Source organism: Antechinus flavipes, chromosome 2 (assembly GCF_016432865.1).
Source record: "Antechinus flavipes isolate AdamAnt ecotype Samford, QLD, Australia chromosome 2, AdamAnt_v2, whole genome shotgun sequence".
NCBI classification, from domain to species: domain Eukaryota; kingdom Metazoa; phylum Chordata; class Mammalia; order Dasyuromorphia; family Dasyuridae; genus Antechinus; species Antechinus flavipes.
In genome coordinates, this window is record NC_067399.1 from 386,700,560 (window position 1) to 386,726,998 (window position 26,439).

The 26,439-nt window shown below is 34.8% G+C and overlaps 1 protein-coding gene across 5 annotated transcripts in view; it reads right to left on the bottom strand.

Annotated features, from left to right (window-relative positions):
• Positions 1 to 26,439, bottom strand: part of FAM13B (family with sequence similarity 13 member B) — a 160,427-nt gene that overhangs the window by 70,588 nt on the left and 63,400 nt on the right. For 4 of the 5 annotated variants that reach the window (XM_051978467.1, XM_051978466.1, XM_051978463.1 and 1 more), the window contains exon 1: positions 19,236 to 19,628. The exons of the other annotated variant lie outside the window; for it this stretch is intronic. The gene's annotated coding sequence lies outside the window, so the exon portion shown is untranslated. Of the gene's footprint in view, positions 1 to 19,235; positions 19,629 to 26,439 lie in introns of those variants that run through there. 5 annotated transcript variants of the gene reach the window in all.

A 26,439-nucleotide genomic window follows, 5' to 3' on the forward strand; every position in this document is an offset into this window, starting at 1 on the left:
TAAAACATGTTTGTCACTATCAAATTAGGAAATTTCACAAATCTAGTTAGCTCAAATGATAGGGAGTCATGGTAATTAATGAGGCTCTTGGTTAACTATATCTGCTTAGCTCTAGTAGGTAAATCTAGCATCCCAAACCAGGACAAATGCATGCTGGTAAACAAATACTAGCTATGCCCTTCTTGTTCTGATAGGTCCTATTGCATTACTATAGTCCCTAATAACTACAACCTGTTGACAAATGTGTAGAATGTATACATAGCCCTGAAATTGATCAGAACATACAATTCTATACAGAGAGGAATCTTTAGGAAACTGCAAACCCTGTTCCTTTTTAGTAGCTCCAATTGCCATTTGCTATAAACAAATACCAATAAACTACTATTTCTAGAAAATTACCTAAGGAAGATTATTTTTGGAAATTCTCCTTTTCAGAGGTACAGGAAAAAGACCACTTTAAAGTGTATCAACTTAAATTGGGGGCTAACATTTCAAAATAAATAACTCTTATCAAAGATTTGTTTCATCACTATCTTGAAAAGTAAAAATAAAAATTATCAAAATTGGTATATTTTACCTTATTTTTTATGAAATTTAGAACAACATATGAGTTGATTCTTAGGAGAATAAATCAAGCTGATTTTTGGAAGGCATTTTTCCAACAAAATTAAATTATATTACAATAGGACATATTAATTATTAAAATTTGACCAAGGTCATAAAGAAGGCTACTGTTGGGAAAATATCCAATTCCTTCATCTTAATCTTTTAATATTCAAATAATTCTTTTTTGAAACTCCTATATATATCATCCAAAGAATAACGCAATGGATGTGTGATAGGCAGAGCCAGGAGCTAATGTTAATCAAGCAACATTGAAAAGGCTCCTATGATGTGCCAGGAGCACTGGGGTACAAAGAAAGTTCCTGCCTTCAAGGAGCATACATTCTTGCTAAAGCAGCAAGTATTTGAGAAGGAACAAATTTTCTACGTGAATGGTTCATTAGTGCATTTTTTAAAAATAATAATATAATGAGTTTTACGGGGAGGCAACACAGAGAACCAAACAGAATTCGAGGTCCACCTCTAACACATATTGGCCTTGTGACTCCAGGCCAGTGACTTAACCTCTCAGAGTGATCTCAGGACCACTACTACAGGCAACGGAGGAAGTCAATGAGCACAAGAACAACATGGGAAGATTATTCTGCAATCTGTGTACAAGACAGAGAGAGAAGAAGACAGCCTGAAAGATAACAGCAGATCAAACAAAAGATGACAAAAGCTTGAACTAAGATAATGGCTATATATGAAAGAAGAAAGATTTTAGAGATGTTAAAATAAAATGAACAAGATTTGGCAACCAACTTAATCAGGGGAGGGAATGCAACAGAGTATGAGAGAATGGAAGAATAATGGATGACTCCTGAATTATAAATCAAATAACTGGGATCATAGTGGTATCCCCAGAAAGAGAAATGGCAGAAGTAAGGTTGTTGAGCCTGACAGACCTACACAAGCTATCCAGAGGTTAAATTACAGGAAAGAGATGGAATAAATAAAAGATGCTATAGAAATGTAAAGGGATTTCTTAGCACTAGCTTAAGCATTAGACTGGAAAGCACTGGTTCTCTATAATGGTTTGTTACACTTCAAAATACCTTTCTCACTCCTTTGTACAAATTTATTGATAGCACTACTATTTAGAGGCATGCCTAAGACACTATTTTTGCTAACAAAAGAGAGATATCCTTCTCTTCTTGATTACTAGTATATTAAGTGTACCTAAAAAGTCTAAGTGACACAGTGAATAAAGTGCCAGGCCTGAAGTCAGGAAGATTCATCTTCCTGAGTTCAAATCTGGCCAGACATTTACTAGTCGTGTGACCCTGGTCACTTAACTCTATTTGCCTCAGTTTCCTCATATGTAAAATAAGCTGAAGAAGAAATAGCAAACCACTCCCAAATCTTTGCCCAAAAAAACCTAAACAGGGTCACTAAAAGTAGGACACAATTGAAAATGACTGAAGAATAAACAATGAAATCTAGCACAGTACTTTACATGTAGTGGGTACTTATTTAAATGGTATCACATAGCCCAAAAAAACCCTAGCATATGCACTGAGGGAACTTAAGAGAAGTAGGGGAGTGAGACGAGACAGGGCCATACTTTTCACCATGATGGATAAGGTTTAGGTCCAAGGACCAGGATCCACAGCAGACAAGAAAAGGCAATGGGAATTAGCATCTATTCAGCAACATAAGCTGTATATGAGGAGAATACCACAGTACCTTTGTGAAAGGGAATGTATAGAATATTGAGGGGAAAAAACAAGGAACAGCTGTTCCCATACTCCTTTCACCCATCTCCCCTTCTGGTCTTCATAAGGGTCTAAATATAAGGAAAGGATCAAAACAGGGGATATATTTATAGTGACCAGTATTCTTAATGTGGATTAAATGTTCCCTACTGCCATACATGGTTAAGGGTCAAACTGTTAAACCCATCATACCTGGATAAATAGGACGACAAAACCCCTTGATTGGAAATTACTTATCTCCACATGTTAAGCGAGAATGTGGGAAAACTGGGACACTAATGCATTGTTGATGGAGTTGTAAAATGATCCAACTATTCTGGAGGGCAATTTGGAACTATGCCCAAAGGGCTATCAAACTGTAAGAACGCTTTGATCTAGCAGGATCATTACTAGGTTTGTATCCCAAGGAAATCATAAAGGAAAAAGGATCCACATGTACAAACATGTTTGCAGTAGCTCTTTTTGTGGTAAAACAAGAACTGGAAAATGAGTGCACATCCTTCAATGGAGACTGACTGAATAAGCCGTGATATATGAAAGCATTGGAATATTATCGTTCTATTAAAAAATGATGAACAAGTTGATATTAGATAAGCCTGGAAAGATTTACATGAACTGATGCTGAGTGAAACAAGCAGAACCAGGAACACATTGTACACAATAACAAAAGTGTGCAAGGATCAACTATGAAAGATTTGTTTATATATATATATAAAGACTTTATATAAACCTTGAAGTGATAAAGAAATTTGAGTTGTAATGGAGGAAAGTGAAGTCATATATATGAAATATATATATATATACATACACACACACACATATATATAAATATATATACACATATATATATAAATATATATATATACACACATACGTATAGATGTATATATATGTAAGAAAGAGAGAGAGAGAGAGAGAGAGAGAGAATATGTGTGTGTGTGTGTGTGTTTGTGTAGTTTAGAATATCTTTCCCATCACAGGATGAGTAGGAAAAAAGGTAGAACTTTTGTGGAGAGTATATTATTTATTGCAACATACAGGTGAGAGTTGAATAGAAGGAGAAAGATGTGAATTAGTTGTGAAATCATGAGCTATTGAAATACAAATGCTAGAGACTGAACAAAAGATTGATGCTCATTTTTTAATGACTGAAAAATGTAAATTGTTCATCTTGGCTGATATTTCAGTTTTAAATGCTTTGAATGCAAACCTACAATTTACAAAGTAATACAATACAATTTACTGTTCTCAGAGATCCAGACTAACTAAATTCAAAAGAAGTCTATCACCAGAAAGTTAGCCATTAGGTAATAAAGAGTTTTGGCACTATGAAACTAGTTAGGCAGAGAAGAGTTTAAATTTGCATCTGAATATTAATCCATACAGATGAAATAATATTCTCTTCATAAGCACTTAAGATTTCACTTTAGCTCAAGTTAGCTCAATGACTTTTCATGAGATTTTCCTAGCTATTGACAAACTCATATTTGGTCCCTGATAATTTTCCAGTATTGGGCATCAGCAAGCAATTATCTCACTTTTTAGTATAATGTTTTCCTTAGCCAACACTAAGTTACTGGGTACCTTATGACATTTTTCAGTCATTAAAAAATGAGCATTAATCTTTTGTTCAGTCTCTAACATTTGTATTTCGATAGCTCATGATTTCACAACTAATTCACATCTTTCTCCTTCTATTCAACTCTCACCTGTATGTTGCAATAAATAATATACTCTCCACAAAAGTTCTACCTTTTTTCCTACTCATCCTGTGATGGGAAAGACATTCTAAACTACACAAACACACACACACACACACACACACATATTCTCTCTCTCTCTCTCTCTCTCTCTCTCTCTTACATATATATACATATATACGTATGTGTGTATATATATATATATATTTATATATATACATGTGTGTATATATATAATACACATATTTATATATATATGTGTGTGTGTGTGTATGTATATATATATTTCACTCATATATATGACTTCACTTTCCTCCATTACAACTCAAATTTGTTTATCACTTCAAGGTTTATATAAAGTTCTTTCCTCAAAAAAAAAAAAAAAAAATCAAAAACAAGAGTTAGTCATTTAACAGATAAATAAGCATAATAAAAATAAATAAGAAATAAGCAAAGGAGCAAAGTGACATATATGTATGTATTTGTGTGTATATATGTGTTGTGTATGTATACACATGTATATAATGTTGAGGTCAGATCTGAACTCAGAAAGATGAAACTCCTTGATTCCAGGCCTTGCACTCCATTTCATACACAGCTGCCCTACAAGTTAGGCTAGGCTGTTCTTAAAGATATGGAGGCCATCCTCAAGACTTGATTGGCTCAGAGAACTAAAGGCTAAGTCTAACATCAAGTCCTTGGGAGGAGGGGGGGGCCAAACTAGGGGGTGGTACAAAAGAGCATGAGGAGCTCCAGACAAATAAATGATACTTTGCAAGAGGAATCCAATAGGCAACTCTGAGGCAGGGGAAGAAGCTTTGACCAGCTAAATCACTATTCTCTCCCTACTCTTCCTCTCAACCCCACCACATGTGTATCTATACATACACATGCATGGATAAATGGAAGGATATGTATATAGTATCTGTGATCAGATGAGAACTCAGGAAAATGAGTCTCCTTAATTCCAGGCCTAGCACTCTATTCTCTTAGCACCTAGCTGTCCCTAAAAAAAAGTACTGAAGCCATCCTCAAAACTTGATTATCTCAGATAATTAACTCTAAGAGTAGCATGGAATCTTAGAGGAAATGGATTTGGAGGTTGGGATGATTCAAAAAAGAGTCATGAAGAGTTCCAGACATTCTGATACTTTGCTAGAGGACCACACTAGGCAATTCAGAGGCAGAGAAAGCGTTTGGAGGTATAAACTCGGGGTTCTCAAAGCATACTAAAAATCCTCTTGCTTTGGCTAATAACCTTTTGTTGACTAATAAGTGCCCTATCTATGAGTGTCTCACTTCATTACAATATCAAACATAAACTACCAAGGAACTAGCATGAATCAGGCCCAGAAATATACAGAAATCAATTTAGTATTTTGATTGTTTATCTATTATCTTTCAGTTTCTCTACAGGACTTTCCCCTTATACCCTAGGTATCTCTTGCATTCAAATCATCATTAATATGCTGCAGCTTAATTTTACCCATATCACTATTATACTTCAGATCATCTGTAAATCTTGGCTCTTTGGAAACTGTGATGTTATGTCATTCACTATTTTATATACTAGAGCTTAAAAAGACATGTTTTCCATCAGATTTGTCAAAAATGACCGTAAAAAAAGAAAATTATATCTGTTGAAGAAGACAGCAAGTTTAATATTTAGTAGATTCATGAGTTTAAAATCCAACATTCCAATCATTCTGGAAAACAATTTGGGATTATGGTTTTAAAAAATCACTAGAGGTAACTAGTTGGTGTAGTGGATAGAGCACCAGCCCTGAAGTCAGGAGGACCTGAGTTGAAATCTGACCACAGACACAATGCTTTTTGGCTATGTGACCCTGAACAAGTCATTTAACCCCAATTGCCACAGAGGAAAAAAAACCACTAAATTTGGTAAAACTCTTTGACTCAGTGACACCACTACTAATCTTAGTACCCTGGGTAGGTTTCCCTACTATGTTAGGTAATAACCTGGAACAGCTGGACTTCTATGTCAAAGACAAAAAGACAAGACCTACATGACAAAAAATATTTATAGCATTATATTTTGTTTTTGCCAAGAACAAGAAACTATTAAGTATCCAACAATTGGCGAAATCACTGAACAAATTATGGATATATGGATGGAATAGGATATTACTATAACATAAGAAATTACTAAGGGTATAGATTTAAAAAAAAAAACTTGTGAAGTTCAGAAGGGCACACAATTTGGAAAAGACAGTGCTGGTACTGCTATGTTAAAGATTTTGTCCTTTAAAAAACAAACTATACGTATCAATTCGCCATTCAAAATGCAATCCTCCTTTTCTGTCCTTGATATATGGAAATGTTCAACTTTGCTGATGACTTTTAAGCTTATAATTAAAAAAAATGTTTAAAAGGATGAGTTTTTCTGTTAGGAAATAGCTTGGGATAGTTGGAAGCACAAATTTCAAAATATAATCTATTTTCTTTCTCCAATTCAGCTATGATCCATCCATCTGGAGTGGTTGTCCAAGGTAAATGTATTGCTTGGTTACCTTGTTCATCCAACTCTTTACATCTTCTGTGTTTGTCAATTCCATCAAGAAGACTCTATTTAGGAGTTTAATACAATCAGTACAATGTTATCCTTCTTTCTATATAACAGCTGGGCTAAACATCCTCCATGACAGTAGCAAACATTTTTGTTATAATGCCTTAAGATATTGATAGAGGATTACTGAACAGTTTTCTACTACTACACCCAAATCAAAAAATCTTGTATGATATTAAGATATACGTGGAAGAGATATAGTAGAACCTTCCAACTGTCAAATGCCTTATTATAATCAACAAAACCGAAAAACAAGTTTGTGTTCTCTAAATCCTTCAATTAAGTGTGACAATAAGGGTATCTGCTCTAGAAAAATGTTTACAAATTATACAGGAAATCCCCAAAATCTTAGTGCAGTTTTAAACTTTAATAGTTTTATTTTTATCAAGTGAATACATAAAAACACGGAAAAACTTTCACTGATGAAAAATTAAGAAGAAAATACAACAATATAAATAACCCAAAATTGGAGGGGTAGGGGGGGAAACTGAATATTGCAAAACTTTAAAGCATAATCTTGGTTTCAAAGAGGAAACATGAGAAGACACCCCATTGTTTTAAAGAAGCAGAGGTCCACAGATGTAGAATATGACAAGATTTTTTTTTTTATGTACTGATTTCATTGAATTTCTCTTCTTCCCTTTTTCATTTGATTAAAAAAATTCTTTGACATAAGGGATGGTCCTCTGGGAGGCAGAAGAACAGAAATATAGAGGGGATATAGGTGATAAAAGAGAAAAGATGTTAATAAACATCTGTTAAACATTCTTTATTAAAGTGCCCTCCATAGATATGTAAATTATGCCCATTTAGACTGAGAGATGAAAAAGTACATAAATGATAACCATATTTTTTTCCTAGCAAAATTGAAGAATATCTTACAGATTCTCTTTAGACAAAGGAATTCAATGTTGGTTTAATCATGTGCCAATTCAATATCTTCACCTTTCACAGAATTGAAAATACAACCTTCACTGCTTTCAAAACTGGTGCCATTAGTAAGGATTTCTTACAACCATTCTTAGAATATTTCTCTAACTTTAAGTGTCATTTCTAGTTCACAAATATTGAGAACCAAGAGACCAAATGTGATTGTCTCCACTACAAGTGACAAGGAATATCTTTGTTATAAAGAAATTTGTCCAATTTCCCTCTGTTATATACTTCTAGTTTCACATCTAAATGTTATTGTGATGACCTGGTTTAACTGAATCTCAAACGTATTTTCTGCAAACCCATTTTTCCATTCCATTGCTAATTTCTGTTACATGAGATTCCTCAATTTTCCTACATGCTCCAAAATGAATGGGTCAAAATTAAGTTTTTTCCCAAAGATTTCTGGAGAAATTAACTTAAAGGAGCTCAAGTATGTTAGGCACTCTTTTGTCAGAAGGAAACATATGAAAAAAAGCACTAGAAACATTATGTAAATAAATTTATATTCTAACCTAGAGTTGTTGCCTTTAACTGCACTCTCACTTCTTGGCAAATCTGTGATGGCTAATATAGTTTCTGGGTTTGGGTAGCTACTGCTTTATATTGGTTAACCTTCCTTAGGAAAGGATAATAATCTAAGATAGAAAATGGAGGAAGAAAAACATACTATTTTTCAGTGTTAACAGCTTGCTTAAATGTAATAATTTCATTTTTATCCTTTCTCCTAATCTGTTGATTTTGATATAACAAGATATTTCCCAACTAAATCTATGATCCTGTAAGTCAAATTATTCTGGCTATACAACAGTAACTTAGAAATTATTATCTCGGCAATAACTTTCCTTTTCCCATCTTCTAAGTTATAACCATTCTTTTTTGGTGGGTGGGGTATGTCAATGGAGGGTGCTGTTCACTGCTAACCATTGTCCAGCAAATTTTGACCCTTCTTAAAGAGAACCATCTTTTTCAATATTTTTCTTAATCAACTGCAGTCAACACCTTTGCTCTGAATTCAGAGTATCAAGGAATATATTTACTTAGTAAGTATATATAGTACTTCACAAATTTTTTTTTCTTATATATCACATATAAACTTAGCAAACACCTTTGATAAACATCTACTGAACACAAGGAATTTTGTCAGGTGTTATGTATAGAAACAGATAAAGTCGTTGCTCTCAAGGAGCTTACATTCAATTAAATGGTATTCTTTTTGCTTATCTTCATTATAAGCATGGTAAAAAAAAAAAAAGTTTTTTTTAAAAACCATGCAAACCAAAGAGCACATGTTTCTTGTTGCCTTTAGAAGCACATAAAACATATCTACAAATTGCTTTGTTTTCTGAAAAATTGCATGCCATCTATCTATTTAATAGCAACCTCTTCTTATCTTTTGGTTTCATTAAAAAGGAGAATGTCATGTAATAAAGTTGAGCCAGAGGACATCTTGGTTCAAATTCTCTTATTTTTCAGATGAGGAAAGAGATTCAGAAAGGCAGGAAGCCAACTTGCCAGCTCTCAATGAATTTTAAATTTTCAGTTTAAGTATTTACAACTCAATACTATAAGTCAGAATTTGATATACTGTATTGTCTAGATTTTTTAAAGTATTTGAGAAAATGTTAATAAACAGACTGCACTTTAAAAGTCTTAGCAAAGTGACCTCTATCATAGCAGAGGGGATACACTGTATAAGTTAATTGTCTATCCAACTATATAGTTCAGTGATCAAAAGACCTTCTCCACCCTTTTCCTATCTGGTTAGACCAAAACTCTTTCTTGTTTATGCATCTCATCCAGAAAGCTCTGTAATAATAGTCTAGAAATTTATGCTAAAATAGTGCTCAGCTCATAGTCAACACAGTACGGTACTACATGAAATAATAAAAGTGACTGTCAAACTTTGAGTCAAGGAATAGCAAAAGTTCTAATATTTAATATCCTCTAATATTTACATTAAACTGGCTGTATAACCACTGTAAGCCTTCAATAACATTAAGCTTACAAAGATATACTGACTGCACTTTGAATTAGATGGGTATGCTATCCAAAAAGCAATTACAGTTACAAAATATTATAGAAAAGATATAGAAATCAATTTAGTCATTTTACAAACTAAGAACTCTGAATTCTAAATTCTAATTCTTTTCTATTTTAAAGGGTAGTAGAAGCTTTGTATTTGCAGTACAGATTCTAACCTAATTTTTTCCTAGGTAATGGATACCTATCTATTCATTAAATTATATTGTCAAGCTCTCATGTTAAGGCTAGTTACTTTAAGAAAAAAGATAAAACCAAAATATGAATTTGCTAAAAGATATCATAATTTGGAGATAATTTATATTGCAAAAGAACAGTTTCATTATATGAAAGGAATATTAAAGGCATTTTAAATAGAATATTCTGTTTCCTGAATCAAGTAAAATTTACTGATTAAAACTCATTTCAATCCACGTTTTAAGAATACATCTACTGTCTAAAAGAAAATGGATTGCCTCCCCCTTCAGATAACTGAAGTCAATAAAAATTAAGCTTTTGAGTATTAATCACAGGACTCAAAAAAAGATCTAGACAAAACACCAGTCAAAATAGAATTGAGCTCTGGACACAAATGGTCGGCTATTCAGCAAATGTGTAGAATACGTTGACTATCTGAATCTTGCCCTGCTTGTCCTCAATCAAGCTTGGCCAAAAGTCCCATCTACTTTCTTTCCTCCCAATGAAATACTACTGAAGGCCACTAGGTGGGCATACTGGATAGAGCACTGAGTCTAGTCAGAAAGTTCACAACAGAGTTAAGAAACTTGCTAGGTATGTAATCCTAGACAAGCAATTAACCTGTATGCCTCAGTTTCCTCAACTGTAAAATGGAAATAATATTACTTCAAAGGGCTCTTATAAGAATCTAATGAAAATTATTTGAAAATGCTCTAGCAGAGTGTCTGGAATATAATAGGCATTTCATAAATGCTAGGTTTCCTTCCTACTGAATCATTACAGAAGAAAGCATTAATAAATTTGCAGTTCCTTCAAGACCATGCCCTTAATCATGCCTTTTCATTTCTGAATCTTTCCTTGTCCAATGGGCTTCTTCCCTATCATATAATGAAAACATGTCTGGGTCTTCCCTATTCTTTAAAAACCTATATAACCCCATCACAACCATTTAACCTTCAGTCTGATAGCTTCTTTTTCAGAACAGAACGCCAAGAAAGGGTCACGTGGATTGGTTGCCTCCATTTCCCCCCTTCCCACTCACTTTTCAACAATCTGATTTCCAATCCTATAAACTGCTAATAATCTCTTTTAACTGTTAAATCTAACGAGACTTTTTTCAGTCTTAACTTTCTTAATTTCTGAAAAAAAAGTGAACCAAGCCCTCTTCCTGCATCATCCCTATCAATGACACTGCTTTGCTCTCCTACTTGTTCTATCGATTTCTTTGTTGTCTCAGCAACCATCTCTCCCACTCATTAAATAGGAGTTATCTGTCTGGTCCTTCTCCTCTTCACATATCTTCTCATTTGTTGGACCACCAACTCCCATGGGTTCAATTTTCATCTCTCTGCAAAAGATTCCTAAATCTCTATTAATCTCTCCTAAATTCCAAATTCACAATACAAAGTACAGAATATATGACATCCATCATCATAGAGATGATTAAAGTTATGGGAACTGATGAGGTAAGCAAGTGAGAGAGTATAGAGGAGACAAAACAAAAAATAGAAAACAGAATAGAGAGGGTTTAAAATAGATATATTGGCCTCTATTTTCTCGATGTCTCAGTGAAGGCAAAACAGGAATCTGATGGTAAGGAAAAGTATTATGAGAAGTTTGTGGAGAAAAGAAGGTCTGTAATGAAGTCTGTAGATATTGGGATATTAAAGAGGAATAAAGGCCTATTCTGCTACAACGAAAAATATTAAGATAAACTTGTAATAGAATAATTCAGTTGCATGGCTTCCACCAAATTCATTCAACAGTATATGAACAGGAGAAAGGTAGGAGAAAGCCAAAGCTAAAGTTTAATAAAGCATGAATGATGATACAATTAAGATGACAAAAAAATTCAAGAATAAAGGACTATAAAATTGAATTAACTAGAGTCAAGGTTGGGAAGAAAAAAAGAGAAGACCAAAAAAAAAAAAAAAAAAACTTAAGATGGTGATGTGAAACATACTAGAGGAACCTAGCTCACATAACAACCACCCAAAGATTTAAAGAATACCAGATAAAGTAATGATCAAGACAAACCAAGAATTATAACAATAGTAATATCCAGACCAATAAAATCTTCTATTCAATCCAGTACTGAATGAGAAAATAATTGGGGATATATAAGAGAAGAGGTGAAAAGAGGAAGAAAGAAGACAACTGAACTTAGGTTAATAGGGTTTGAAACCAGCAGGATCCTAGTTTTGGCCTCTAGACTCAAAGCAAGGTATTGATTCAGCTATGATCTGACTATTCACAATATGACTTCAAGGAGGAAGACAGTTTTTAATACACACACTTCACAGCTTTTCTTCTAAGAGACCTCCTAGAATCCATAGTAGTAGAGTCAGAAAAGTGCCCATATTCCAGATAGTCCTCCAGAAAGCCTTCAATTAATACTTCTATAGGACCCACAGCAGGAGTCAGCACTACACTACCTACCCCCTAATCAGAATCTAAAACCAGAAAGATTTCAGCCAATCTATTGGGACCCATCAGGCATGTTACTGAGTCCTTCAAAATACTCAAAACCAGCATTCTTATTGATACCACAGCAGACCACAGGATCCCTAGTGGTAGAGAAGGTCAATTACTAGGAGAATAAGTCCTTCCTGAAGCATACAACCTAAGCAACTACCAATGGTTCAATGACTGTTTAAGGCCAGAGTAGAGGAAAAGAATGAATAGAGGATGGTATTGAGACTAGCTAACACCAAGTGAGAAGTAAAAGCTAGGTAATTTGGAAGAAGATGGGACCTGACCTGGCCATCTCATCCAGAACTGCAGCATAGCATTATCCAGACTACAAAGGGAATAAAACAAAACAGGTTCATACCATACAAAAATAAAGGAAGGGGCAAAGCCTGTTCCTAGAACAAAGTCTAAACCCAGAAACTGAGAATGGAGATATAAGGAAGACTAACAATATTTCAAATACAATAAAAAAAATATATATGAGTTAAAAAAAACCCAAGAGGTAAAACCAGAAGAGAATCTATCTCCAATGAATACAAAGTCTCAGAGAAAAGAAAGTCTTATAGAAATATGTTTAAAATGACTGCATATGTGTATAACCTACACCAGGTTGCTTGCTATTTAGAGGAGAAAAGAGAGAAAAAGGGAGAACATTTTGGTTCTCAAAATCTTACAAAAATGAGTGTTGAAAACTATCTTTACATGAAACTGGAAAAAGAAAAAGAAAAAACTTTTAAAAGAAAAGAATATCTTGTTCATAAGAACTATAGGACTATCTGGAAGAATGAAGATAAGAATTAAAAAATGAAATTAGAGCTCTTAAGGGAAAATGGAAGAAAACCAAATAGTTTAAAACAGGAGATAATAAACATTTTTCACTGAACTAAAAAAACAGAAGAGAATAAAACTCAATGACACCATGAAAGAATTATCAGAAATTGGAAAAAAGAATTATCAGAAATTGGAAAGAAATGAAAAATTAGAAGAATTAGTAATATACCTACCACTGTAAAAGTGACCTGAAAAATAGGTAGAGGAAAGATCATTTAAGAGTCAGAATCCCTAAAAAGTAGAATCATACAAAAAAGCTGGGCACCAGATTTGAAGAAATCATAATAAAGTACCCTAACCTATTAAAATAGGAGGGCAAAATAAAAATAAGAGTAAATTGATTAACTTCTGAAAATAACTCTAAACTGAAAATTTCCATATTTATCACAAATACCTCTCCCCTTTCTGTCTTTATGTCTTCAGAATTTCATTTTTGAAAGCTTCAGAACATCCCTGGAGAACTGACTTTGCCTACACAATCTTTTGTCCTTAGGATCTTACTAAGCTTTTCTATGAACTCTGAAATCTGCTCTTCCTGCTGCTCTATGGTTTTTAGTTTCTTCTCTAAAACTTTGAGACCTTCAGTAATGCTGCCACATAAGGACCCATAAAACAAAATTTGGCTCATATGGAAAAAATTCAAACTCATACATGTATAAATCTCCATGGGAAACACAAGAACCAAGGTCTAACTTCTAGGATTCTTTCTGAAGAGATCCATTTAGTTAGTAGGTGACCCTTTCAGATCTTGGAGTTTTTTGGTTTTAATTTATTTGATCAGGTAAAAGAGATCATTCATTTCCTCAAATCTTACCCAGCTTGAATCAATGAATAGTTATTGCCTCAGTCAACTAAGACCTGTTAATGACCTTAATAAAGTCACAGTGGCTTACTATGCAGGGCCATCTCTAGGCATCCTGATCTATATCTTGCCACTGGAGCCAGAAAGGTTGAAGGGAAAGGTAAGGTTGTTGGGTGACAGCCCACCCAATTCACTTCCATGTCATGGCATTACCTCCCTGACGTCATAATCTTCCTCAAGAAAGGACAACTCTTCTGGTATCTTATAGTAAAATGTCCTATAATTTGACATGGAAGCATTCATCAGCAGATGATAAACTGAAGGAAATAGGCCAGAAAGTTGCTTTCTTCCCATTCAAACAACATGTTTAAATAAGATCTTCTGACAATTTATCTCATAGTGCCAATCTTCTTTGTATTTCTCCTTCTCCAAAACCCATATCAACTAGCACAGTCAAATTACTGCTCCTATAGTCATAAGAGCAGCCATCCAGCTACAATAAGAACTTAAAGTAGTGTAATCTATCTCAGTATTTAGAAAGCCAGGGCTTAGGGATGTGATCTTAAACATAAAGTAAACGAGTTGTAATTTTTCTGCATCAATGTGCTCGATTATAGAACAAAAATGTTCTTCCTCATGATGACAGCAGCATAATTTTGTGTTCAGATTATTTTTAGATTTTAAAATCAAAGTTTATACACAAAAAACTCATCTCCTTAATTTTAAAGCCTATGATTTAAGCAACATGGTTCCAAATGTAATTCACTTCCCACAGATTTAAACATAAATGCAACACAAATATTTATTCTCCAACTTCTTGGAACATTAAGAAAGTACAAGTGGGGCTCTAATGTATGAGATATTCCCATTCACCACTGGTAAAGTATTAAGTATTTTTCCTAAAAGAAACTCAGTATTTTGAACGCTGAAACATAATGACTAAGTTACCATTACCATCCCTGAAAAGTAAAATTTAGTTTCTTCATAAATTTATTAGATTCTGCAGAGAATAACAATGAGCTCAAAATCAGCATAACTAAAAAATACTGAACACCAGAATTCCTCTATTTTTTTCTTAAATGTTAATAGTATAAAATGTTGTTAACCCATTAAACCCCACCATATTAGTCTAGTAGCTTCCCTTGTGAAAAAGTAGTATTCCATCTAACTCATAAAGTCTATCCTGTTCACAAGCTTCTCTTGTGAAAAAATAGGAGTATTCTATCTAACTCTTAAGTCTATCCTGTCCTAAAGGACTCTTTACTTACAGATTTTCAATCTACAATGTTTAGTATGAGAAGGTAGCAAAACTGAATGAGTAAGTGACTTTCACTTTTAAAATTCAATGAGCAGTTTCATTTCTTAATTTTTGATGCTTATGTGGGACTAAGCTAGCAGCATTATCAGATTGACTTACAAAAGTAAAAAAAAAAAAAGCAAAAAATGTTAAAAGTAATAAAATGGATTCAACAATTGTAAAACAACAACATTTATTAAAGATCTGTATGTAAAGGGCTGTGATGGTATTAATGGTACAAAAATGAAAAATGGTCATAGCCTTTAATGAACTTATTAAACCAGTGGAATATGCATTAATTAATATTAAACATTGCATCATACAAGGTAAAAATGCAATGAAGATAAAGATCTGGATAAAGAAATCTAGGAAAATGTAAAAAACAATACTTTTAACAAAGGAAACATGAGGAAGTAACAGCACCTGAGTTGAACCTTGAAAGAAAAGAAAAGAATTTAGAAAAAAATATGGAGGGAGTGTATGAGGAAGAATAGTCTATATCTCCTGAGACTAGGAAACTAAGTAGTACAATTTGGGCAGAATATAGTTTGGATTTAAGAAAAGAAAAATAATAAAAGAAAGCCAGGAAAATAGATTCAGAGAGGCATGTGGCATTATAGATAAAAGACCGGCCTCAGAGTTAAGTTCACATGTCAGGAACTCAGGTTTTCCTATGTGAACCTTGGTTAAGTCATTTAACCTCACAGAGCACTGAGCAACTCTAGTACATCTGAAACAGCCTCTAAAGTTTGTATATGACAGCTCCTGAATGTCCTCAAACAAAAGAGGTTTCCCTCTTGTATATAATTTTGACAAACGGGCAAAGGGAAGATTCTCTAATGGCAATTTTATTCTAAGACACCAAAGTTGGAGAACCTAACAACAATTTATATAACAAGTAACAAGGATCTAAATTAGTGTGGTTCCAGTTTAATTAGAAAGTGAGGAACTAGAAATATTCTGAAAATAGAAATCATAAAACATCTAAGATTGGGAAGGAGAAAAGTATAGGATGAAATCTCTCAGGAAAAAGACAGCATTACTGAATATGGACACTTAAATGAAATCTCTATCGTCATACACAAGCAATGTGTTGGTTTGCTACTTCAAATATATTTGTAAATAGGTTCTATAGGTTAATGGGGAATGAGGACCACAAAAATAATTAATAAAAGTAGGTTTTAAAATTGGATTAAACTTATTTTTCTCTCCTACTTTTTAGAGAAAGATAATAGCAAGGATACTCTAGTCTACCTGAAAGAATATTTAAGACCAAAAGTTAGGGTCAGCAAGCACATTAAAGTATGCACAGTAAGAAGAAACAGGAAAAGTACAACTTGGAAATAAGTCAGAAGTATAAAATTTGAAGTCTTCACTTTGAAGATCCTAAAATCAAAAAAAAAAAAAAAAAATCAGTAAATTAGATAATTATATTACTAATAATAGCTATTTCTTAAATGATCTATGTGAAATGACATCAACTATTAGAACTAAACCTAAAAGATCCCAAATTTTAAAAACCTACTTTTATTGAAGGGGTCCACTTTCAGTTCAGGGGTTCAGTTCAGGGGGTCAACCTGTCAATTGTGCTGCCTCTTTATATACAATAATAAAAATAAGAGCTAACATTTATTCATCTCTTTAAAATTTTTAAAGCACTTAAATATCTCATTTCATCTTCACAATCCTGGAATGTAGGTGTTATGCCCATTTTATAAATGAGGAAACTGAGGCAAATAGAAGCTAAGTAATTTACCCAGGATCACATAGCTAGTAAGTTTGTTGGAGCTAAATTTGAATTTAGGTCCTGTTGACTCCAGATTCTATCTCCTGCATCCCCTAGCAAAGATATCTACCTTCAATTCTTTAATATGATGAAGACTAATACAAAGGACTTTTTAAAGTATGAAAGTTAAACTTTCACAATGAAATTACATTTTATTTCCTATCACATTCATTTCTCCTCTCCCTCTACATAATCATAAGTTCTTTTTAAATAAGACCCCAGGCTCAACACTTTATCCTTTCCCCCCTCAAAATAACTACTACTAAAAACTGATAAATCCAAAACAATGTGCTGTAGGACACACTTGGAAAGATAGTTTTAATTTTCAGTTCAGTTAATTTTCACAACATACAATTAAAAAAAAACTTTCTAGTTTATTCATCAGAAAAATGTGAATTTTCTCTTTCATAGCATATTTTCTGAGTATGTAAGGTTCAGATAAAAAAATTTTTATAAGTGTCATTATTTGTCAAGAATATAACCATTTGCAGTAATTTAGAATTCAGAAATATTCTTTAAATGTTTTATTATCATTCATTAGGATCAAGATATCCATTCCTCATTCTGAGATTACACATGTAACATATACATATGTGTATATATGTATATAACACACAGTTTTCATTTTTATTACTGCAAGCTCACAGAAGTTATTATGGTAACTAACAGTAAATCCAGTTTCAGCCATTTTCTGTTTTTAAAAACCATGAGATGGCTTCTTTAAAAAATTAACACACTTAAAATTTTCATTCCAAGAAAAATTTCATAGAACAATTTTCCCACCTAAAGCATCTATCTTATTCTTAAATCTAAGAACATAAAATAATTTCACATAAATTCCTAAGGTTATGAAAAACATTGTCCGAATTTTAAGATAGAAATATTGCCCAAATTTTAAGATGGGGAAAATAAAAACAGATTAGGAGGTTAAGCTCTCCAGAATGCAACTGAAATACCTTCTGTTGTAAATCTAAGTGTGTAGAGTCAGTTATTTCAAATATACTGAGGATATTAACTATAAATGGTAAAACATGCCACAAGCATGAATCTTTTAGCTTACTAACTGTATTTCCTATAAGCCAGCTCCTCCACCTGACTAGATATACTTCCATAGGGCAAGACTATCATTTTTCTTTATACAACATGTAAGGGGGGAGGGGGCGGCACCACAAACACACCCACAAAATGATTTTGATGAAATTCTGACAAGAGATGTGTTTTGTAATTCAACTAGAAAATCTATTTCTTAATCAGATTTATAAATAAAAAATGGCGTTTGCTAATTTTCCTCGCAGAACTATAATGCCTACTGAATCATACTTCCTACCTCCAAAGAATTAATTGCTGAATCCTGAACAAAATATCATATCATATCAAAATATGAGTTCCACTTATCCAACATAACTATTTCAGGTTCTGGGACAAGACCATGTGCTTGACAGTCCAATTCACTCCATTTGGAGTGAGATTTTAAAGAAGTTTGTAATTACTAATCTTTTATGACATTAAGAGGGATCCGATTTTTAAAGGGAGCAGAGGAGAAACAGTTAAGTTCCAGCAAATAACCACGTTTTTTGCCCTCTTCCCCCTTCCCCCCCCCCAAACAGGAGGCACAAGAAACCAAACACCATCAACACTCAAGCTCACAGCCCGAGGAGGAGGAAGTGAAAAGGAAGAAAGATGGGGCAGAAAAGAAGAACTATAAGCAGCTTGAACCTGATTAAGAATTACTTGCAAACAAATGCAGGCACTTCGGGTTTGTTCGATAAGTGAGGGAAACGCATACTGCCCTGAGCAGAGTAGAAAGTACCATCACTTCATTCCACGCACAACATCCCTCCACCCGCCCCGAGACTTCACCACCACAAATAGCAGCTATCCACCTTCAAATTATCTTTTGCCATTCCTCCCCTTATCCCACTCTCTCTTCCGAGGACTGAGTTTTCCCCACCTGTCAACCCCATCCCTCCTTATTTCCTTTTCTCCTTCCTTCACAGATATACATCCACTTCTTCGAAGAGTTGCCCCCAACAATCTAAATTCCCTTCTCCCTGTACCTCCCCAGAAGACACCAACCTACAACCCACCAGATGGGTGGAACCAGGGGACATGGCGCAGGGATGGGAAATGGGGGAAGAAGAGAAAAAGGGGAGGGCCTGGAAAAGAAGGGAGGGGGAGACAGAAAGAGACAAGATGAGAGATGGGGAGGCGAGAGAGAAACAGAGTGGGGGGGAGGCGAGGGGCTCGCGCATGCGCAGGCCCGGGCAACCGCCCGTTCCCTCTTACCGTTGGAAGCGCGACTCCCCCTTCCCCGGCCGCGGCCGCTTCTCCAGGACCCTCCGCGGTAGCTGCCTCAGCCTCAGCACCGCCCCGCACAGCGGCAGCGGTAGCGGCAACGGCAGGAGGGCCAAGGCTCCGGCTCAACGGCAACTGAGTCCTATGTCTTCTCTCAGGGCGGTCGCGGGTGGGCAAGCGGCTGAAGCAGTGGCGGCAACGGAGGAAGCGGCGGCGATGGTGCGGCTAACCCCAGCGGGTGTGAGCCCTTTCGCGGATTCACCCTCCGAAGGGGAAACCGGCGCCGAGAACCGGGAAAGGGGAGGGGAAGGCAACGGCTAGAGCAGCGAAGGCAGCGGCAGAGGCGCGGACCCTCCCTAACGGCGAGGGGGGAGGGAAGGAGGAGGAGCGGGGGTCGGACCGGATGTGACGTAGTGGGGGCGGGACCATAGAGAGGGAGATCAAAAGAGTCCGACGGGGGAGGGGGAGGGAGAGAGGGGGAGAGAAGAGGCAGATTAGAAGGGGGAGGCTGGAGTATCCGCAGGTTGAAATGGGAAAGGAGGCGAAGGAGGTCCAAAATCATCCTCCGCTTACCATTCTTGTTTCTCGGCACTGCGAGAATTGAATAATAATTGAATAATTGAAATGTAACCATATAGGGCTTAGAACTTTGCATAGCAATTGCTAAAGATTTTCTTGAAACAGTCCTGTGAGGACAAATAGTGCAAGGATTCTTATTGCCAACTTTTACATTTGAGAAAACTGAGACCCAGAGAAATGAAGTGATCTTTTTAGGGTCATATAGCACAAGAATCACCATACACAGATTCAAGAAAATTCGATCCATGATTATTATCTAGCAAACTGAAATTAAGTGAAATTTCAGAACAAGAAGGGAGGAAAGACCAAACCTCATGTCACCAAGAGTCTATATTCTTAACTAGCAGCTCACATTTCTGGAATACTCCCTCACAATCACTCTATGAAACCCGATAATTCCAATATTGTTGTCCCTGTTTTACTGATAAAGAAACTGAGGTGACGAGTGGGTGAAATAGCCTGCCTAGTGTTTCACAGCACAGGTCTTCCAACACCCAGGCCAGTGAACATCACACGACTCATGAAACCAGATGCGTAACCACAAAACCTTTGCAGACTTTTTAAAATAAAATAAGGAGGAGGAGGAGAAAGAAAAATGGACAAGAAAAAAATGGGAGAGGAAGTGAATCAAAATGAGGAGAAAGGGATGAATGGGGAAGTAGATGTGGAGGGAGAAGGAATACAAGGTGTTCTTTGTAACGGGCATAAAGCAGAAGTGTGAGGTGAGGGGTGTAATAGTCCCTTCTCAAAAGGTTGCAAATTCAGGACTCACTGGGCATTATTAAGTTCCTGACAGGGAAACAGCAAAACTCAAAAACTCCCAGGCAGGCAGTTGGAAGTTAAGCCAAGACCATAGGTACATCACCTTCACAGGAGAATTAGGTCAGAATCAGGACATCAGAGATACACCTGCAATCCTTCCTCCTCTAGATGTGCTATTCACCTACAAACTGACAGCTACTTACAAAATGCCTCTGGCTCTGAAAGAGTTGGGGAATATGAAAGTCAATGAGCCTGCTGGGCTTCAGAACTACATTCCAATACTGAAGCTTATCTGCGCAGAGGAAAAAGGGAGGGGCCTGATGTAACCTATCAATTGCTTGCCTAGCAACCCAGACCAACCCAGAGTCCTCTAGTGTCACTAGCTCTCAAAGATTCATTGTATTACACTGTCAATCACTTCAGTGTTCCTACTTCCCAACCTTGTAAAAATGGGAGTAAGAACATGTTGATCTGTTAGATGCTTTAGAATTTAATAGTGAATGCTCAAATTCTCTGGAAAGAGATGGCACAGAAAGAGTCTGCCACCTGCACAAAAAACTCTGAAGCTGTAAATATTTGAATCAGTATATGTAGTCAAATATGTAGTCAAGTATCAAATGCTGAACAAATGGCATGTAGAAAAATGCCATTTGTCTATGCTGCAAGTTTGTAATCCAGGAAATTAAAAATCAAATCAACCTATTTTACAACTGATACGATGGTCTTATTTGGATATTCTGCTTTGAGATTCAAGTTAAAAAAAATAGTAATTTCATAGTAGCAAGATAGAAAATCTATTTTCTATATAGACGATTTCCGTAATTTTTATATCATCACCAAAACCCAGAGATAGAAAAATTCTATGCAAAATAATTACAAACATATCAGTTATAATCAGGACAAATACAGTAATTATATGAATGAGATTACAAAAAACTTCACAAAAATGTAGACATAAACAACTGGAGAGAAATTAATTACTCATGGTTAGATTATGCCAAGATAATAAAAATGGCAACATCATCTGAGTGAAATTACCAATAGTATTTGATGCCAAACCAGACTTATCACAGGATGACTTTATGGTAAAAGAAAAAAGCAAAATTCATCTAGAGGAACAAAAGATCAAGAATCTCAAGGGAAATTGTTTTAAATAGAAAAAGGGGGTCTTTGCAGCAAATCTAAATATATACTACCAAGCAGTATAATTAAAACTTATTTGGTAAAAGTAGGAGGATTTAAGGGAGTATAAGCATAGAGATGGTAATTAAATCTATGGGAGTTGAGAATACCAACTGAAACAGTAGAGAGGGAAAAGATTCAGAACCCAGGACAGAACCCTGTGGGATTTCTATAATTAAAGAGTATGATCTGGATGAAGCTTTAGCACTGGAGAATGATTTGATAAGAGGGGAATCAGGAGAGAGCGGTGGTGTCCTAATGATGGGGGGACTAACTTTTCGGGGGAAGACATGGAGAAACTTGAGAAACTCTCCTCTGGGAGAGCCCACCTTAGGGAATCAAGATAAAGTAGCTTCATTCTGTTATTTTGGTGGTGACTATTTGTACCCTCTATTGAATTGAAAATGAGTCCAGCACCACTCCTACTTAGCTCAAACTTCTGTGGTCTCATTCAACTGATCAAATTCAATTGATTTCTTATTTTAAAAAAGGCTATTTTAAACTCATTTTTTTGGCAGAATGTCCAAAGCAGTATTATCCCTTGTCAAGGAACCTCTCTCTTTGGCATAGCTGCCTGCCAGGACTCCTGCTCGCTGTAAAGAGACCCTCTTCTCAATGAAAACTTTTTGCTATTTCTCTGCCAGGACCTTGCCACTGAGGAGGTCAGTCTTCCTAGCAAACCTGACTTCTCAGTGCCAATACAACTAACCTTTTGCCAATCAAACTTTTCAGGTTCGTGAATTCTTTCACGTTGAAAGAGCATTCTCATACCTCAACTCTGCACTGCCACTAACAGGGTTCTGTCCTGGGTTCTGAATCTTTTCCCTCTATACTGTTTCAGTTGGTATTCTCCTCAACTCCCATACATTTAATTACCATCTCTATGCTTATACTCCCTTAATGCAACTTAATGCAACTGCATCACTAATAACCTAGAAAGAAAAGAGTAACAAGAAGAGGGTAATCAAGAGTGCCAAAAGCTGCAAAGTAATTAAAAAGAGAGAATTGAGAAAAGGCCATTGGATTTGGCAATTAGATCACTGACAAAAACAAAGATAGAAAAGTATAGATCAATTTCTCTAAGAAATATGGATATAAAAATCCTAAATAAAATACTAGGAGACTGAAACAATATATCACAAAGATTATACATTGTGATCAAGTGGATTTTACATACCAGAAATAGAAGGAGATGGTTTAACATAAGGAAAACTATTAACATTTTAATTGATTATATCAAAAGGTTATATCAGTACTTGAAGAAAAAGCATTTAACAAAATACAACATTCATTCCTATTAAAACACTTGAAAGCATAGATATAAATGTATTTTTACTTAAAATTTTAAGAAGCATCCACTTAAAACCATCAGCAAGCATTGTTTGTATTGAAGATAAACTAAAAGACTTTGGGTGTAGAGATGGGAAGTTGTCAAAAACACAAGAATTTTTTGCATTTCCATAAGATCATTTTAGCAATAAGAAAATTGAGTTTTCTTAGGGTTACATGGCTTGCCCATAGTCACATAGTTCATCAATATCTAAGACCAAATTTGAACTCATGAACACAAGTCTTCCTAATTCCAACCCCCGGGGTTTAATCCTCTGTAACCTAGTTTTATCCACTCTTCAGTTGGGTTATATGGTTAAACAAGTTTGATGTATGATGGCGATGGAATGCTTCTGTGCAGTAAGAAATGATGAGCAAGTTGATTTTAGAAAAACATATGAAATAATGAAGTGTGAAATGAACAGAATCAAAATAATATATGTGGTCACAATAGTGTGGTCACAATAGTATACAAACAAGTTATTCTGAGTACTATAAATACTCAAATCAACTACAATGGACCTATGAAGGCACATGTTATGTAACTCCAGAGAAAGAATTGATAAACAGAAGTATGGATTGTATGGCTTTACACTTACAAATATATTTGTGTCAAATGGTGGCTTCTGTGGGATGGGGAGGGAGAAAGAGAGAGGTTTTGGAATTTAAAATGCCACAAAAAATTTTAATGAATTAAAAAAACATCATTGATAACTTTGGAGACAGCAGCATCTCATAACTATATAACAAACAGATATATGGCCTGGCCATAAAAGATCATGCATAAATTAGAGGAGAATGAAAGAGATACAATTCATAACTATTAATAGGAGAAGTGCTCTTGTCAAAACAAGATGAAGTAATCACAAAACTTAAAATGGACTATTTAATTACATAAAAATTGAAAAAGTCTTAGACAAAAAGAATGCAGATAGAATCAAAAGCAAACAGTTAATTGGCCAATAAATCTTTCCAAAAAGTTTTTTTTCTGATAAAGTCCAAGATATATAGGAAATAGATTCATATATATATATGCCACTTCACAATAAATGATCAGGCAATTCTAAAAAATGAAAAAATAGCAAGCTATCAATAACCATACCAAAAATCATCACTATTTAGAGAAATGCACATTAAAACAACTCTGAGTTTCCATCTTGTATCCATCAGATTGGCAACAATGACAATCAAGGATAAGAATTGTTGAATGCTTTTAGGTACAGACACAGGAATGAACTACTATAAGACAGATTCAGTTATTCTGGAAAGCAGTTTAAAACAATTTAGTACTCCTACAATGAGATCAAAGAAAGTAAGAACATGGAATAAAAGGCTGCAGAATTTGGGAGTTAGAGAATATAAATTCAGATCCTAGCACTGCTACTTACTACCTTGGACAAGTCATTGAATGCCTTTGGGCCTCAGATTTAACAACTCTTAACCAATAAAATAACCAATCATGATAACAAAGAATGTTTCCCACCTTTGGACAGAACAGTGACAGACTAGCATAGCAATACAAGATGAGACAAATATTTTCAGATAGTTAATATTGTGGATTTGTTTCATGTGATTATACTAACTTGTTATAAAGAGTTTGTTTTTAAATTTTATGTATGGTGAGGATAAGGGGTTGTTTATAGTTATGCAAAAAAAAAAGACCAATGAAGCACTTTTTTAATGTTCAGAAAAGGAGGCTTAGAGGGAAACAGACAAGCAAGACAGATTTTGGAACTAACATACTGAATTTAAGTTATACTTTTTTAAAAATCTATATATAATGAGATTTGTGATTTCATGTACTCCTATTCTTTGTAAATGATCTTATTTGTGTTAGTTGATGTTTATCAAGATCAGAATAACTTTTTTTTTAAATCAGTGAACATGTTAGTGCATAGTGTGATACAAATCACATACAGAATGTAGCTTTAGATTTATTGACAGTTTTTAAAAAGCTACCCTCCAAGATCTAAATACGTTAATGTTAAAACTATTTTCGAGATCTCAAGAAACCAAAAACATAATTAATGAAAGACGAGGTTTTTTGTGTTTATAAAATTTATGAATTTATAAAAATAGGTAAAGAATCCTCATGTTTATTCTATAAGATGATTAACATAGGGAATATTCCAGTTTTAAAGAGGAGATACTAAACTCAGAGAGGTTAGGTGATTTGCCCATAACCTAAATGCTGCCAGGTGAGTCTAGAGATACAAAGAGAACAAAAGGCAGTCCTTTCTTCCAGGATCTTAGTTTAATGGGGGAAACAACAAGCAAACAAAAATGTACAAATTATATACAGTCTAAATTGGAAATTTTTTTATATCATTTAAAAACAAGGAAAAGCACTAAAATTAGGACTTAGGAAAAGCCTTCCTCTAAAGGAAGGAAGACCCATACCTGTATACATTTAATGCATGATAAAAAGAATCATAAATGATTCTTTTTAAGTCACTCAACCGAGTCAAGAAATAAGTACTCTCAGGCAACCACTAAAGATGGTCAATTTCACTTATTTTCTTCTCTGAATCCCACTGTAGGAGTTTTTAAGTTGGGGCTTGTGAAAAATAATAGAAATATAATAATAGTGATATTTCAATACCATTTTCTCTATGATCCTGTAATTCAGTTTATGCATGTAAAAACATTTTTTTTCTGAGAAAGGGTCTGTAGGCATGACACAGAAAAGGTTTAGAACATCTGCTCTGGATAGAACAGTCCAAGAGAACTTTTATTTGGACTTATTTGTATAGTGATTTAAATGACAAACAGTATCATATTCCTACCTAACTTCCTATTAGAGAAATATTCTACTACCATGAGAAATGAGTGTTTGTTACAGTTTATAAGCATTCTTCAAATGGTTATGTGCCAGACAAGGCCAAAGCATGTCTTAACCAATCCTTGTGTTTGTTTCCTGCTCCCTCCAGCTTCAGCTTTCATTCCACCTCCTCATGGCGACCAGTGTTCTGGGGGTTTGGGGACAAGGAGAGCTGAAACACTTCATGCTCTAGCCAGTCACTTTGCTCCCTGACTCTTCCAGAAATCAAATTATAATGATATGCTTACAGCCCTTGACCTGGTGAAAAGAAAGAGCAACCACTGACAAGTCAAGAAGTTACTATGACATCCCTGGGTAAATATAATATCAGCCTATGAAAATCCCCATTATTTTATAGTGCTTTTTACTCTTGACTTTGGAGTGAAGACAGATTTCCTGTAGCCAGTTACTTCCTCACTGATTTGCAAGAGAAATAAATGGATTTCTACTAAATCCCTAGACTTTCTGGAAATCACTATAAGACTTTAGTATCTTATCACAAAATTTAAAAAGCTGTCATAA